This window comes from Crocuta crocuta, unplaced genomic scaffold (assembly GCF_008692635.1).
Source record: "Crocuta crocuta isolate KB4526 unplaced genomic scaffold, BGI_CrCroc_1.0 scaffold575, whole genome shotgun sequence".
NCBI classification, from domain to species: domain Eukaryota; kingdom Metazoa; phylum Chordata; class Mammalia; order Carnivora; family Hyaenidae; genus Crocuta; species Crocuta crocuta.
In genome coordinates this window covers 157760-172252 of record NW_027532001.1, presented here as the reverse complement: position 1 = coordinate 172252, position 14493 = coordinate 157760, and the positions used below count along the sequence as shown (strand labels likewise).

The 14493-nt window shown below is 34.0% G+C and overlaps 1 pseudogene; it reads left to right on the top strand.

Annotated features, from left to right (window-relative positions):
- The window catches only part of LOC144240891 (proteasome subunit beta type-6 pseudogene), a 28084-nt pseudogene extending 18614 nt beyond the window's left edge, over positions 1 to 9470 (top strand).
- Positions 9471 to 14493: the final 5023 nt, after the last annotated feature.

The following is a 14493-nucleotide window of genomic DNA, read 5'->3' as shown; positions in this document are numbered from 1 at the left end:
GATATCATTTTTATTATTTCTTACAAAAATACAGATTCCTGGACTCCACCCCAGACTTATCAAGTCAAAATCTGAGATGGAGTCAGAAGTTTGCATGTTCAACAGCTTCCCTGGGTGGTTCTAATGTTCACCAAAAGATGAGAAGTACTGAATACTCATCCAACAGCTAGGGTTTCTGTAGGAACCTAGTTGTACCAATGTACATTATGTATCTAAGATCTCACAACTGATGTTATTAATTTGAACTTTTTAAATTGATAATATAATATAAACACAAAAATATTTTAAAATAACCAAGAGTCACTCCAAATTCCACCTCATTAATATACATAAATTCATATTTGCATATTACTATCTTTGTTCACAAACATGCAGATTTTTGCTTAGTTGTGATCCCATAGTATTTTTTTCCTGCCTCTGTNAACACCCAGTGCTCATCCCCACAAGTGCACTCCTCCATGCCCATCACCTCCCATCCCCTCCTCCCCCACCCACATCAGCCCTCAGTTTTTTCTTGGCGTTCAAGAGTCTCTCATGGTTTGCCTCGTTCCATCTCCACAACTATTTTTCCCCTTCTTCTCCCAAACGGTCCTCCGCTAATTTCCTCCTAATCCTCCTATACGTNAGCATGCATCCCCATCTGCTGATATTTTTATTGAAATACATTTCAAGTAATGAGATTACTGAGTCAAATAGTATTGACTAATTTATGACTCTTCCTTCATAGTTCCATGTAAGTCCAGAAAAAGGTTAAACCAGTTTACACTGCTCTTTTTGCAGTCTGCAGTGAATAAATGTACCACTATCCTTAAAGCCTCAACAGCTTTATGTAAGATATCTTAAATACATAATACATATAAAATTTGTTATATTTATATAATTTAGGTATATATCATTTTTGTTTACTTCATTATTATATGATAAACGATCTCATAGGATTGCTTTAATTACTAACCATGGTCAATATATTTTTTTTAATTTTTTAAATGTTTTATTATTTATTTTTGAGAGACAGAGAGAGAGCGTGAGAGGGGGAGGTGCAGAGAGAGAGGGAGACCCACAATCCAAAGCAGGCCCCAGGCTCCGTGCTGCCAGCACAGAGCCTGATGTGGGGCTCAACTCATAAACCATGGGATNACTAACACTCTTGATTTATAGGTCAGTGTTTTTTTCTACATCATGATACTTCCCAAATAGGATAAAATGTCGACTCTGTTGTGGCTTAAATATAGGTGGGATAACTTTCATCTATATATTGTGGTTTAAGAAAAGTACTAGAAATGCTACTTTCTAAAGAATTTCACATTCCTTCAAATCCAAATATTTGAAATTCATTCATTTATATTTTGACTTTAAGATTTTTAAATGTTTCAGTTAAAACAGTTTAAGGATAACTACTGTGTACTGAATGTTTTTTTGTGCCCCTAGAATTCACATTCTGAATCCCTAATTTCCAATATGATGATATTTGGACTACAGAATTTTAGGGGTAATTAGGTTTAAATGGTGTCCTAAGGGTGGAGCCCTCATGATGGGATTGGTCCCCTTATAAGGTAATGAAGAAACCAGAGCTCTTTCTATGCCATGCAAAAATATGTCAAGAAAATGGTGTCTATAAGCCAAGAAGAGGTATTTTACCAGAACTCAACCTTGCTTGTACCCTAATTTTGGGCTTCTAGACTATCAAATTGTGAGAGTATGTGTTGTTTAAGTCTCTCAGTCTATGGTATTTGTCATAGCAGCATAGGCTAAGAGTATGAAATTATTTTGAAAATTCAGGGAATAATAAGTAAGTGTCAGATTTTTTTTTTCCGTACAAGAAAGAGTTTTGAGTTTCTAGGACTATCCAGAAAATGAAACAATGTCTAAGGAAGGGAGATCTTGGAATTAAACTTTGTTCTTGACAGTCAAATGTCAACAAGAAGAAATCAAAACTAATGGTGAATGAGGGGAAATAAGTAGACTAGTTGCATGTACCAAGCACAACAAAGTAACTGCATAATAACACAGTTATACAATAGACAAGAAAAAAATCTTTTGAAACTACACTGTTAAAAAAATGATGGGCTTTTGTTCACCTTCTTTCCATTTAATTTATTGTTTAATATTAAAAAAAAAACTTGTGTAGAGGCATCACAAATACCTACTGCTGCTTTTATGTCCCTTAGGCTTTCATTATCATTACTATGTCAGTTGCCAACCCTGTGTCTCTCCCATCACTCACTTTGTCTGGATTCTGCCTGGAAATTCTGTTTTACTTCAGTTAATATTATCTTTCAGTATCATACTCTTATTTTGTACATTATTATATAATTTCATAGCCTGGTTCTCCTATTAACTAGTTGAGTGTTCCTGGATAGAAACTAATCCACTGTATTTGCCTTTCAAAATATTTCTTATCTTTCATGATTCAGGTCAAATATCGCCTTAATAGCTACTTTACAGATTTTTTCACCTTTTTGAATGAATGAATCAATGAATGAATCAATGAATGTATTCATGAACTGCGCACACTAAAAATTATACTATCTAGTATCATCTGAGTTTTTAAAATTGCCCAGCAATATTTTATTCGTTTCTTGCTAATTTTAAAGTAAATGTCACACTNTACCAGCCACTTTCTTGGGAATTAGGGATATATTAGTAAACAAAACAAAGAGTTTTGGCCTCACAGCAATTGCATTAAACTAGAGGATATACACAGTAAATATAATTAAACTATATAATTGAATGTAGCAAATTCTATAGAAAAAATAGATGAGGTATGGATTGGGGTACAGGGGGTGGAGATAACTGCAATTTTAAATAGTCTGGTTATATTAGTTTCCTTGTGAAATTGACATTTGAGTACATATTTGAAGGAGATAATTAGCTATGTGGAAATCTGAGGAAACAATATTCTAGGTAGAGGGATATATTAGGACAAAAATCCTAAATAATATTTCTGGGATGTTCTAGAAACAGCAAGGAGGTTAAAGGGATCAGATTGATGAAGAGGAAAATAAGATGATATCAGAGAGAACACCAAGTCAAATTATCTAAGACCTTGTCGGCAATGGTGAGCAATTTGATACTTATTCTGAGAGACATGATAAAATATTAATGTTTTATTTTTGTAAGTCAGTTTGTTTCTCATAGGTTTAGCTCTGTTAATCCTACAAATATTTTAATCTTTATTAATTAAATTGATGTTCAATAAGCTGCAGACCTTTAAATGAATATATATTATATATATTCATATCAAACTATTGCCATAATCAAGATTCGGAACATTTCAATCACTTCCAAAATGTGATATGTACCAACTCATTGAAAGTTTTAGGCATATGTGATTTGTTTTAAGATGATGTGATGTATGTTTTCTACAGAAGAGAGTTAAGAGTGGCTGGGACCACGGTGGTAGCAGTATAGTTCATGAAAAGTAGTCGTATTTTAGACATTTTTTGAATAAACCAGATCTAACAAGGGTTGTGAAAGAAATAGAAGAATTAAAGATGTCTTTGGTATACTCTAACCTTATTCTTTATCTTAATATTTGATCTTAATGTGTCTTGGCTTAATGGGAAAGTATGACATTTTCTATCAGTTTTTGATAGATAGCTATTATCAAGAGAAGATAATTCCCTATTCATTTATTTTTTTTAGTTTTTTTTTTTATTTTTTAGTTTTTAAATTCCATTTAGTTAACATATAGTGTAACATTAGTTTCAGGTATAAAATATAGTGATTCAACACTTCCATGCAACACCTGGTGCTCATCAGAAGTGCATTCCTTAATCTCCATCACCTATTTAACCATCCTCCCACCCATCTCCCTTCTGGTAACCATCACTTTGTTTTCTATAGTTAAGAGTCTGTTTCTTGGTTTGCACCTTCTCTCTTTTCCTCACTTTGCTCATTTGTTTTGTTTCTTAAAATCCGCATGTGAATGAAATCATACGGTATTAATTTTTCTCGGGCTGACTTATTTTGCGTAGCATAAATATTCCCCAACTCCATCCATATTGTTGTAAATCACAAGATTTTTGCTTGTGTGCAAACCCATTTGGCTTGATATCCAACACCAAAGCAACAAACTGAAAAATGCCTAGACCATGAATGACAAAGACCCATTTACTAATTTTAAGCAACTTCCAGAGAGGTAGAAACCCGCAGGCACTTTATCAGGGGCAGAAGCACTGGGCAGTGTCACTTTTGTAATCTCATCTTGAATTGCTGCTTATAATGACAATGAGACCCATTTCTGATTCTCTTCTAGTCAGCTAGCGTCAGTGGGCTTGTGGTGCCTATCCTTTACTGTAACTAGAATGTGTACGTGCCCCATGGTCCAGCCACTATATGGGCACCCAAGCCATAATAGGGAAAGATGAGTGCTCATGTACCCCAACCCATGCAGATACCAAGGCACGACCAGGGTGGGTGAGCACCCTAAGCCCTTCACTACCCATACTGCAACCAAGGCAAAACTAAGTTGAGAAAGGGCCTCGCATCTTGCCATCTCTATGCAGTGGAAGAGCCACAACTGGGTTAGTGAATGCCTTTAGCCTTACCCAAACCATGCAGAGACTGAGCCACAATCAGTTTGGGAAAATGCCCTTAGACTCACATTCCCTGTGCAGCATACTAAACACAAACTGAACAAATGAGTGCCCAAAGCCCTGCCTACCCCACACAGAGATCAAGACACAATGAGATGAGCAAGTGGCTAAAAATATATTATCCCTGTGCAGGGACTGAGCTACAAACACGTTAAGAAAAGACCTGAAGAGGCGACTGAGTGGCTCAGTCGGTTAAGCATCCGATTTCGGCTCAGGTCATGATCTCACGGTTCGTGAGTTCGGGCCCTGCGTCAGGCTCTGTGCTGACAGCTAGCTCAGAGCCGGGAGCCTGTCTTCAGAGTCTGTGACTCCCTCTCTCTCTGACCCTCCCCTGCTCATGCTATCTCTATCTCTCTCTCGAAAATAAATAAAACATTAAAAGAAAAGAAAAGAAAAGACCTCACGTTTCACCATCTCTCTACAGCAGCAAGCTTCACCATCTCTCTACAGCAGCTCTGGCCTTATAACAATCCATGAGTATGTGCAATCCACAACAGGTACACCCATAGAGTTCCTGGCTCTGGTGGCCAAGGAAGATTGCATTTCTGTACCACACAGAACAACTCCTACACAAGACTTCTCCTTCAAGAGTGAGGGAGGTAGCCATTTTGCCTAATACAATACAAACGCAGATAGGCAAAATGAGGAAATAGGAAAATGTTCTGAATCAAAGAATAAGGCAAATCCCCAGATTAAAACTTAATGAAATGGAAATAAGAATCTAACTGATAAAGGATTCAAAACAATGGTCATAAAGATGCTCATTGATCTTGGGAGAAGAATGGATGAACATAGTGAGAACTTTAACAATGTAATAGAAAACATAAGAAAGTATCAAACAAATTATAACTGTACTGAAGAATACACTAGAGAAGTTCAACAGTACAATGAATAAAAAAAAAAAAGTATGAATTTGTGGGCTGGAAGACAGAGCAATGGCAAACACCCCGAGTAGCAAAAGTGGGGGGGCAGAAGACAATATCTGGACAACATTAAGCAGAAAAGGAGAAGGGAAAGAGAAAGGGCCACATAAAGTATCTCAAGAAATAATTGGTAAAATGTCTCTAATCTGGGCCAAGAAAACAGACATACAGGTTCACGAAGTCCCAAGAGTTCAAAATAAGATGAAACCAAAGAGAAACACACTGGGACATATTTTAAAATGGTAAAAGTTAAAAAAAAAATAAATAAAGCACCAAAAGTAAAGCAACTAACTACATACAGGGGAAATCTCATAAAGCTATCAGTAGATTTTTCAGCAGAAACATTATAGGCCAGAAAGGAGTAGCGTGCCATATTTGAAGTGCTGAAAGAGGAAATCTACAAACCAAGAATCCTCTACCGAGCAAGGTTATCATTCAAAATTAAAATTTAAAAATTGTTTCCCAGATAAGCAAGAACTAAAGGAGTTTATCACCACTAAATCAGCTTTACAAGAGATGTTAAAGACACTTCTCTGAGATAAAAATAACAGCATTAATGAATAATAAAAAAAAAAACATAGAAAAGTAAAAACCTCACCAGAAAGGATAAATAAACAAATGATCAACCACATATAAAGTTAAGTTTGNTAAAGCTTTGGAATGAGTACAAAATTAATATCAAATTAAAAGAAACTGTAATAAATACAGACAACAAAGTGAAGTTTGCTCGAGGGGAGGTGGATGGGTGATAGGCGAACTGGGTGATGGGCATTAAGGAGGACAATTGTTGGGATGAACGCTAAGTGTTGTATGTAAGTGATGAATCACTGTGTTCTATTCCTGAAGCCAATATTACAGTGTATGTTAACTAACTTGAATTTAAATAAATAAATAATTTTTTAAAAGGACTATAATATACCTAAGATATTTTATTTATATGAACCTCACAGTACCACAAGCAGCAACAACAATGAAAAAAGCTTATAGTAAATACAAGAAAGACAATGTGAAAAGGATCTAATCACAAAACAAAAAACAAACAAACAATCAAACCACAAGTGAAGAAAGAGAAGAAGAAAGGAACACAGAGGAACCACAAAAACAGCCAGAAAACAATGAACAAAATGGCAATAAGTAATACCTATTAATAATACTGTAAATATAAATAGACTAAATTCTCCATTCAAAAGACATAAAGGGGTGCCGAATGGATAAAAAGATCAAAATCATTCTATATATTGCCTATTAGGCACACACCTGAAACCTAAATAAAATAACAAACTAAAATTAAGAAATATAAAAAAAGATATGTCATGCAAATAGAGATGCAAAGAAAACTAGGGTAATAATATTTATACCAGAGAAAATAAATTTTAAAAGAAAAACTAACAAAAAACAAAGAATGACATTATATAATGACAAAGGGTCAATCTAAAAAGAAGATGTAACATTTGTAAACATTTATGAAACCAACACAGTAGCACTTAAACATTTAAGAAAATATTGAGAGAAAAAAAAGAAATAGCAATACTATAATAGTACAGGAATTTTAACCCACTTTGATCAATGGATAGATGATACAGACAAAAATCAACAAGAAAAGATTGGCCTTAAACAACACATTTGAACATGTAGGCAATAAATACATACAAAACACTATATTCAAAAACCAGTAGGATCCACATTCTTTTCAAGTGAACATGAAACATTTTCTAGTATAGATCACATTTTAGGCCACAAAAAACTCACTAAATATAAGAAAATTGGAATCAAATCAAATATCTTCACCAATAAAAATGGTATAAAAGTAGAAATTAATTACAAGAAGAAAACTGGGGGAAAAACCCACAAATACATGGAGGCTAGACAACATGCAATTAAACATCCAGTAGATCAATGAAAATATTAAATAGAAACTATAAAAATAGCTTGAAACAAATAAAAATACATCTCAAAATCTTTGGGATTCAGCAATTTGTTANTTTTTTAATGTTTTCTTTATTTCTGAGAGAGAGAGAGTGAGAGAGAGAGAGAGAGAGGCAGCGTGAGCAGGGGAGGGTCAGAGAGAGAGGAAGACAGAATCCGAAGCAGGTTCCAGGCTCCAAGCTAGCTGTCAGCACAGAGCCCGACGTGGAGCTCGAACCCATGAACGATGAAATCATGACCTGACCTGAAGTCGGACGTCTAAAGGACTGAGTCACCCAGATGCCCCGGGATTCAGCAATTTAAAGAAAAAAGTTCATAGTAATACAGGCCTACCTTAAGCAACAATGACAAATTTCAAATAAACAATCTAACTTTACATTTAAAAGAACTAGGGGAAAAAAAAAGAAAAAAAGACCAAAGTTAATAGAAGGAATGAAATAATAAAGATCAGAGCAAAACTAAGTAAAACAAAGACTAAAATACATTGAAAATATCAATGAATCTAGGAGCTATTTAAAAAAATAAACAAAATTGACAATTTTTTAGCCAGACCCATTAAGAGAAAATACATTGCATGCCAACAAGTTAGACAACCCAGAAGAAATAAATTTCTAGAGCATACAATCTTCAAAGACTGAATCGTGAAAAAATAGAAAATTCAAATAGACCAATTACTAGTAATAAAATTGAATACTAGTAATAAAGCTAGTAATAAAATTAAATCAATGACCNGGTCCAGGTCAGGATTAATTCTATCAATTTTCTTTAAAGAATAGTCAATACTTATTATTCCCATGTTATCCCAAAAATGAAATAGAAAGTAGCACTACCAAAATTATTTTAAGAGGCATGTATTACTCTGATACCGAAACCAAAAAAATTCAGGCCATTATCTCTAAAGAACATAGATATAAAACTCTTCAACAAAATATTGACAAATCGAATTAAAAAATGCAATTAAAGAATAATATATGGTCAAGGAGATTCATTCCAGCGGTGCAATGATGGTTGTTGGGTTTTTTTTCCAATTTTTTACATGTTTTATTTATTTCTGAGAAAGAGAGACAGGGTGAGCAGGGGAGTGTCAGAGAGAGAGGGAGGCACAGAATCTGAAACAGGATCCAGTCTCTGAGCTAGCTATCAGCACAGAGCCCAACGCGGGGCTCGAACCCACTAACCATGAGCCGAAGTCGGACGCTCAACCGACTGAGCCACCCAGGCGTCCCGAAGGTTTAACATATACAAATCAATGAATATGATACACCACATTAAAAAATGAAGGATTAAAAAGTAAATGATTAGTGATAGTACCAGAAGAGGAAGTTGGCAGCCACCATATTAGCCCCTGGAGGTCTATGCTCGATCTGTGATCCAGAGGCCATTACCCCCAACTGGGAATCCCAGGAAATCTCCACAGTGACCACTATAATGGGTAAACAATTTGACAGGATCGTGATTCTGGGAGCCCACTCCAGAACAACTACTGGGACCTACATCGCCAGTTGAATGACTGATAAGGTGAACCCTATTCATGATTGTATTTTTTACTGCCACTCAGGCTCAGCAGCTTATATCCAGGCAGTAGCTGATGCTGTCAGTTATCAGTTTGGTTTCCGCAGCACCAAGCTGAATGAGCCTCCTACGGTACACACAACCAGCCTCCTTGAGGAGATGTGTTACTGGTATCTAGAAGACCTGATGGCAGGGATCATCATTGCAGACTGGGCCCCCAGGAAGGAGGGCAGAGACACTCAGTGCTCATTGTAGGTATGATGATAAGGCAGTCCTTTGCCACGGGGGACCCTGGGAGCCCATATATCTATGGCTACCTGGAAAGCATGACTAAGGAAGAGTGTCTGCAATTCACTGTCAATAATATCGCTTTGGCCCCTGAATGGGTTGCTCCAGTGGAGGAGTGATCTGCCTGGAAACCACTGGAGGATCAGGGGTAGAGTAGCAAGTACTTTTGGCAGCCTAGATTCCCAAACTCACCATTATCACTTTGCCACTTCCCTATTCCTAGAATTCTAGGGTACAATAAAAGACACCCAACAGTAAACATTTTGTCAAAAAGGAAAACAAAAGTATGATAATTTCTGTAGATGCAGAAAAAGCATTTGACAAAATTTCGCCATCAATTTATAATAAAATCTCACAACAAAGTGGTTGCAGAGGGAATGTATTTCAAGACAATAATATGTATAAACACATATATGGGTTTAAGCCCATATATGATAAACCCACATCTAAGATACTCAGCAGTGAAAAGCTTAAAGCTTTTCCTCTAAGATCAGAAACAAGAAAAGAATGCCCACTCAGAGCACTTTTATTCAACATAGTGTTACAGTCCTAGTTGCAGTGATTAGGAAAAAAAAAAAAAAAACAAACTAAAAGGTATCCAAATTGAAAAAGAAGAATTCAAATTGTTACTATTTGTAGATTACATGATATTTTATATAGAAAACTCTAAAGATTCTACCAAATTATTTTAAAACTATTAAATGAATTCAGTAACATTACAGGATACAGAATTAATATACAGAAATATACTGTATTTCTATACACTAAAGTTAACTATCAGAAAGAAAAATTAAGAAAACGATCCCTTTTACAATAACATCAAAATAATAAAATACTTAGGAATAGATGTAACCAAGAAGGTGGAACACCTATATTCAGAAAACTATGGCATTGATAAAAGTGATTAAAGACTATGACATTGGTAAAAGTGATTAAAGGCAACACAAATAAATGAAAATATATTTTGTGCTCATGGGTGGAAGAATTAATGTCATTAAAATATCTATACNTGTATCCCTCACTCTCTCTGACCCTCCCCTGCTCATGCTGTCTCTCTCTCTCAGAAATAAATGAAACATTAAAAAAATTTAAAAAATAAAAAATAAAATAAAATAAAATGTCTATACTACCCAAGGCAATCTAAAGATTCAATACAATCCCTGTAAAATGCTAATGACATTTTTTTTACAGAACTAAAATAAAGAATCCTGAAATTTGACGGGAACTACAATGGATACTGAATAGCCATAGCAATCTTGAGAAAGAATAACAAAGCTGTAGGCAATACATTTCCTGATTTCAAACTATATTACAATGTGTTAGTAATCAAAACAGTATGGTACTGCCCCCCAAACAGACACAGAGATGAATGGAACAGAATAGAGAGCCCAGAAATAAACCTACACATAAATGAAAACTCTGAATATCAAAACTTAGATGATACCGCTANAAAGATCTTAGCACTACTTAATTGAATCTATTTCATTGGGAACAGACAATAAAAGCAAAAATAAACAAATGAAACTACATCAAACTAAAATCTTTTGCACAGCGAAGGAAACCAACAACAAAATAGACAACTTAATAGGAGAAGACACCTGCAAATGATACATCCAATATGGGTTTGATATCCAAAAGATATAATGAACTTTCACAGGTCAATATATTTAAGAAAAGGTAATTAAAAATGGGCATATCACCTGAGTAGACATTCTTCCAAAAAAGTCAACAGGCAAGAACAGGGATGGGCACCAGGCAGATCAAAACATGCTCAATATCACTAATCATCATGGAAATGCAAATAAAAACTATAAGGACACACCAACGCACACCTATCAGAATGGCTATTATCAAACAAACAAAAAACAAGAAATAACAAGTGTTGTGGAGGATGTGGAGGAATGACAATCTCCACGCATTGTTGGTCAAAATGTAAATTGATGTAACTACTATGAAAAACAGTATATAGTTTCCTCAAAAAAAAATTAAAGATTGAATTACCATGTGATCCAGAAATTCCACTTCCCATTACTTATCCAAGGAATGTAAAAACACTAATTTGAAAATATAGATGTGTTCCTATGTTTATTACAGCTTTATTTACAATAATCAAGATATGGAAGCAACTTAAGTGTCCACTAAGTGTCCTAACTGTACATAAATGGATACAGAATGTATCACACACAGACGCTGAAATATTACTTAGCTATAGAAAAGAATGAAATCTTGCCAAATCCAGCAACATGTAATCACCTAGAGGATGTTATGCTAAGTTAAATAAGTCAGACAGAGAAAGGCAAATTACATGATTTTTACTTATATGTGGAATCTAAAAAATAAAACAAATCAATAAAACAAGACAGACGTAGGCTCACAGGTTACAGACAGCAAACTGATGGTTGCCAGAAAGGAAGGGGTGGAGGAATGGGTGAAATCGTAAAGTGGACATACAAACTTCCAGTTTTTAAATGATTGTGTCAGGGGCACCTGGGTGGCTCAGTTGGTTAAGCGTCTGACTCTAGATTTCAGCTTAGTTCATGATCTCACAGTTTGTGGGTTTGACCCCATGTTTGTGCTATGCACAGAGGCTGCTTGGGATTCTCCCTTTCCCTCTTTCTCTTCCCCACTCACTCTATCTCTCAAAATAAATAAATAAACTTTAAAAAATAAAATGATTAAGTCATAAGGATGTCATGTCCTTCAAAGAATGTAGTCAATAATATTGCAATAAGATTGTAGGGTGATGAATGGAAATTAGACTTGTAGTGTTGATCATTTTGTAACATATAAAATTATCAAATCACTATGAGATACATTTGGAACTAATATATATTGTGTTTCTATCATATTTCAATAAAAATACAAAATAAATGAAGAGCTAGAGAAAAGGGACAGAAAAGAACTGAAGAGTAATAGAACTAGATTTTTTTTCAAATAAAATATTTAAAGTCACAAACATAATGAAGGAACTAAAAACAAAGATAAAGTATATTAGGAAAAGAGAAGGAGAGGAGATGGTGTATATGAACAAAATATTCACCCATTATGGAAGACCGCTTTGAGAAAAGGTATAAAATTGAAAAGTAACCATATAAATATATTATTTAGACATATGGAAGTAGCCGACAAACAAAATAAATACAGAATACATTTATAGGTACCTATGTCCTTTGCTTTGCCTATAAAACTAATTTTAGTGGTACTCGAATATCTTATCTTCAAATACAATGATACTGCTTTAAATTAAAGCAATTGTGGCTTCTGAAAATAGACCAAATCAAGTAATGACAGTGTCAGAAAAATGACCCCTTATGTCATAAGTATATATGTTAAATACAATTCTAAAATTATTTTTTAAACTGTGGAAATCAGAGTGGTATCTAAGAATTCCCATATCTTTTCCTTAGAAAAATTTTATGAGATAATAATTTTAATTTCATGTCATTATTATTTCTTATTTCTTGTGTTCTAGTAGTACAGCCCACTATGTTACATCATTAGGGGCATTCCATTTCTCATCCATCCCAATTATGTGCAGGCATATGGCCTACCTCTTTCAGATTCCATTAGAAAATACCAAACACTTTCCTCTGTACTGTTCACTTCCATTTCAGTTTATAGCTCATTTAGCTTAATTCCTTATGTTGGAGACAAAGAAATAGACACAGAATAAGGAAAGAATTTACTTGTTTTATTTTATTATTATATGATATGTGTTTTAGGGTAAAAAGTATAAATTTAAAGAGTCCTTACATTTCTATAGTTCCTGTGTCTTTAACTTCAATTTGTGAATACACAAATTTCATATAAAGTAAATATAGCTAATTTCATATAGAATTTCATATAAAGAGTTCTGAGGTAGACTCCAGTTTTACAAACAATATCTTTCCTTGAATAGAAAAATCATTATTTGAGATATATTGATAGGCAAAAGGCCGTATGGATATGTTTAGTACCACCCTAGATATGTTACTAAGCAATTTACATGTTTCATTTTCCTATAAGGAATGCCGTATTAAAGTCCCATTTTACACTTAGGTAAAATGATATTCCTAACGATTAAAAAATTCTGCAAAGGAATTCTGCAAGTAAGTGGTAGAGTAGCAATTAAAATCAAAGCTGTTTGACTCCCAAACTGTAGGAAGTAGCAACTAGATTATGCAACATTCATTATACTTTCTATTTTCAACTTATTTAGGTATTTGAGGAAGGTTAAGAAATCTTTGCTGACATATTTTAAGATACTAGAACCTTTACTATCACAATATTCAGAGTTTGAGACTTGATGACAGATTATTATTTACTTAGGACTAGCTTTTTTGAAAATTCCAACTACCTTATGGTGAAGATAATTTTCAACAATATAGAAATCCAAGAATAAATAAAAAGAATTACAAATACATTTGGCTATATAAAGATTTATACATTTTTTCATAGCAAAAAAAACCCATAAAAACAATAGATATATGAGAGTAAGGGAAAATACAACAAAGAAGAAAAACAGAGACTAATATCTATAATAAATAGAGTCTTTTACAAATTGACAATCTATAAATAGCCCAAGTGAAAAATTGACAAAGGATACAAAGGCATGTTCTCAAACCATCAAACCAAAATGACCAAACTATATTAAAAATATGTTTAAGGTCACTAATAGTCAGGGACATGCAAGTTAAAGTATCTGTGATGTTTTATGCATCCATTAGAATGATTAGAGGAAGAGCTGTAACATCTATTACTAACTTGGATGCAGAGAAGCATGTAGTATTTTATTGTCTTTAAAGAAAACTAACAAAACAATTCTCTCTCTTCTGCTTTTTGCACCTCTCTCCCTCGTTTGTGTGTGTAGGCATGTGTTGTGTGTGTATGTGTTTCAAGGTTTGATATGGTAAGGTGAATCTTAGCGAAAAGTAAGGAATGATACATAGTAGGATATGTTGATTGTTGTCTGGAGAAAAGAAGTAGAAATGGATGAGGGTAGAAATGGGCACTGGGAAAACAAGCAAAATTAAAAACTAAAAAAACTGATGTAAGGCAAATCCGGAATATATAGCATCTTGGAGAGTAAAATTATGTGTGTTTTGGAAATAGCATATTAGATATATATCTACCGGTTTATAGAGATAATTAAGATATTGTCAGGTATAAAATTAAATTATAACATATTACATATATGTGATTTTAGTTTATTTAAAACAAATTATTTATCTCTCTATCTGCTTCTGCTTAAATATATTTGTATGTAC